General features: G+C 36.1%; 1 protein-coding gene across 1 annotated transcript in view; it reads left to right on the top strand.

Moving 5' to 3' along the window:
- Nucleotides 1-3,779, top strand: part of ARHGAP10 (Rho GTPase activating protein 10) — a 270,546-nt gene that overhangs the window by 109,388 nt on the left and 157,379 nt on the right. The gene's annotated exons all lie outside the window — the stretch shown is intronic.

Genomic DNA, 3,779 nt, shown 5'->3' with positions numbered 1-3,779 from the left:
TTTTTTCAGAAAAGTCACTAAATATGTTTTTATAATCAAGATTCACATAATTTATTTTAAATTTTTAGCTTTGCAGTTTTATTGAGATATAATTGACAGACAACACTACATAAGTTTCAGGTCTATAGCACAATGACTTGACTTACATATATGGCAAAACGATTACCACGGTAAGTTTCGGTAATATTCGTCACCTTGTATGGTTACCCTCAAATTTTTTTTCCTTGTGATGAGAACTTTTAGGATCTACTCTAATATCAACTGGTAAATATGTCATACAGCACTGTTAACTGTAGTCACACTGCACTTCGTGGGGCAGTTCTAAGGATTAGTTTTGCCATGTAACTCTGAGTCTTCTTTGTACGAAGCAGACAAAAGAGCATTCCACTTTAGATTAAAGACATTTCAGTTATAATGCTCTGAGTTTCTTTTACCTGTATATCTTACTTAAATTTTTTCCCCTGGTAGACTTATGATGCAAGGGGAATTTCTTTCCTGTGTTTTATGCATATTCATTAATGTATTAGGTTCACAGTTGCTGTTTGCTTTATCATTTTCCTGGAAAATATTTGCTTTCAATTAGGTCTTGGATAAAGAGACTTGGTAGAATTTTAACTCTTAAACAGTATATAATGTGTGTGATTTTGATCAGAAAGCGATGAATGTTTTTCCTCTAGATACTTTAGTTGATTTTGGAAGTGTCCTCATGGAAATGCTATTCAGGTTATGTTTAGTATAATTTTAGGCCTCATTAGAGATACAGTATAATTTTAGGCCTCATTATAAATACAGAGAGAGTTTTGGGACAAACTTCTAGTGCATACTCAAAGACATACAAGTAAAAGTATGGGAATCTCTGTGCTGTTTTCTGCCTGACTTTAAATTTCTTAAAATCTTAGAAATTGAAGTTGAATGATTTTTGCGTAGATTTTGTTTCTAGGAATTTTCTGTACAGCTCCCTACACTTGGGAATGGAGATAATGGAATCTCTTCTGTTTTGTAAATCATGTGTCGGTTTGTATTTGTAGATTGTTCAGACAGTCACCTGGATTAAAGGACTAAAAGAGTATGTCCTCCCCATTAGTGATTATAATAGAATTTTAAAAATATCAAACTGTATATGCAGAGATCAGTCTTAACTTCAGAATTATCTCTGTAGGCAGTAGAATATTTAGTCTAACAATGCTGTGAATTTTCAGAATACTTAGGCAGCAAAGCAGTGTTATAAAAAATTACATAGTTTAGAAGATTAGATTATAATCCATAGTTTTCCCCCCTCCATTTACTGGCTGTATAACTTGTGGAAATTGACTTTTTCTGTCTGGACCTCAACTGTCAAGTGCAGAACTGGCCTGGATGAGAACCTTTAGGCAGACTTGGATCCATAATTGTGGGGTCAGTATAACATGAGAAGGCAGGGCTCCTTATTGAAAACTGAAGCATTTGAGGACAGTGATAGCAGAGCATTAAACCGAGTGTGTGACCTGAGCATAGGGCCCTGTGTGACTGTACAGACTGCATGCCTGTGAAGCCAGCTTTGCCTCAACATCTGGAATGAGGTGGGGGGCAAATCTGTGTCTCTTGGGATCTTCAGTGAAACTATCTCTGCACAGCCTGCTTATGGGGATGGGGGTGGGGCGGATATAGCTACCTTACATACACCAAAGTAATTTTAGAGAGATTAAAAATTTCAGTGTGAATGTGCAATACTCGGTTGCGAAATATTATAAGTAAAACTTGAAGACAAGCTATTATTGAAAATGGTTTTCACTCAAGGACCCGGTTTATATCCTTACTGTATTAAGGACTTAACACACACATTTGATAACATTTATTTCCCGTAGAGAAATGAATAAAGAAAAATTTACTAAAAAAAAAAAACCAAAACAAAACCACTTTTCCTATATCCTTTGGAACTTAAAGATTGTCACCAGTAAATTGCCCTGTGTCCTTAACCTCTTTTCTAAAAATCCTCCTTCATTTTCGTTTTGTCTCGGCTGTTCCTGAGGCCACTCCTGCAGCTGTTTCAAGTAGAGGCTCTTTTTTCCACCTCACCTTCAGTTTTGAGAACACCCGATCTAGGTGTCTTCTTGGCTCTTCATTTTGGCTTTTAGCCTATTCTCCCTTCAGGGATCCCGGTACCTTTGAAGAAACACATGCCACTCCTTCCATCTCGCTTTCTGTACCTCATTATTGTTGTAACTTACTCATATCTCGGGCATTCATCTCATCCCTGACGATGTCAGTTTTTAGCATGTTAAAGGGAAAACTACATAGTGCTGTTCTGGGTTATTTTTTTGTGCTTTGTCTATTTATGCATTTAAGGAAATATATGCAAATGTTAAAACCAAATCTTAGAGTTAGCTATTTGTGCAGTATAACATTATAGATAATTTTGGCCAACTTTTTAGTATTTTACCCTAATAAAAAGAGCAAAAATATGTTATAATCAGAAAAAAGGTGAAAGTTATTTAAAAGGCAAAACAACCTATTTTTCGCCATCTGGTTTCTATTGTAAAAGTGGTTAGATTTTTTTTGAGAGAGATTGAATCTTCATCCATTTTCCACAATCTAGAGTAATAAATGGAAAGCAAAAAAGCAGGATGAGTTTTAGAAAATAGATTTCTAAAAGAATGTAAATTTTATCAAAATTAAAAGATATTTAAAAAACTAACTGTACACACTTCTGTGGTCTCTGTCCTCAGAGGATCGCAGGGAAAAAGTAGAATAGAATTCTTCTTGGAAGAAAATATGATTGGAGAAATTTTTGGATTCATAAAGAATCCCTAGGCAATACTAAGAATGGTTAAGAAGATTTTAAGAATGTGCACAAATATTTCTGTTACAGTGATGTGAGAAAAATAGAACATCAAAATCATAAACTATGTGGAAAAAATGAGATTGGAAGCGATTGGGTAAAAACACGAATGTGGTTGTTTATGAGAGGCGGGTTTATGGTCACTTTTTGTCTTTTTATATTGTTTCTTTTTGTGGCCAAAGGAACTGTTTGTGCCCTTCCCTCTCTCTGTTTTCTAATGTTGTGGATGAGCTGTGAGCACACTGTGCCCAGATCTTGGTTTCTAAATAATCCACAAAAAGGAAGGGCTTTTCCACTAAAAACAAGGGCTCCCTTGGAGAAATGGTTGATTCTAGGGCGGAAACAGAGAAAAAGTGTAAGATAAACCCGGGATTCCTTTTTGGACCAGAAAGTAGAGGACTACTCAAGAGAATTAAAGGGATGTGTCAAAAGACACAGGAGCCAGCGAGAAGGGTCCCCACTGGTCAAATCTAGGACAGTTTAAACATTAGCATAAATAATGAAAGTATTGGATACAACTCATTGGTTAAATAGAAGTGTGGGGGGACATCTCCACACACATGACATGCACATACATGCCTATGTATATGTATAACACACACATGCACAGATGGAAAGAAGTGAGGAAGTGACAAAGAAGGTGAATAAAATCAAGGTATAATCAGTATTAACATGGGGACAAGAAACCCTGGAGACATGAGACATGGGGGACGGGCCATCAGCAAATGAGTTCCGACCTCTCTGCAGCCCTGTAAGTTCTTAAAATATATAAGCAGATCTTTATAAAAAAAACCTCAGCTTATGTTTAAAATAAGTCTCTGCAGATAAGTTTTCCCCTTTACAATCTGCATCTTTCAGACTCTCCATCCCCCTAAAAAATATGTGCCATTCTGCCACTTTTCTGCTCTTCGGATCCTTGGTAACCCCTTTCATGATAAGGGAGGAGAGAGGAGAAATTTCA

This window comes from Pteropus vampyrus, unplaced genomic scaffold (genome assembly GCF_000151845.1).
Source record: "Pteropus vampyrus isolate Shadow unplaced genomic scaffold, Pvam_2.0 Scaffold47, whole genome shotgun sequence".
Taxonomy (NCBI): domain Eukaryota; kingdom Metazoa; phylum Chordata; class Mammalia; order Chiroptera; family Pteropodidae; genus Pteropus; species Pteropus vampyrus.
The sequence above is the reverse complement of the archived record's forward strand: the minus strand, read 5'-3'. Positions and strand labels throughout refer to the sequence as shown.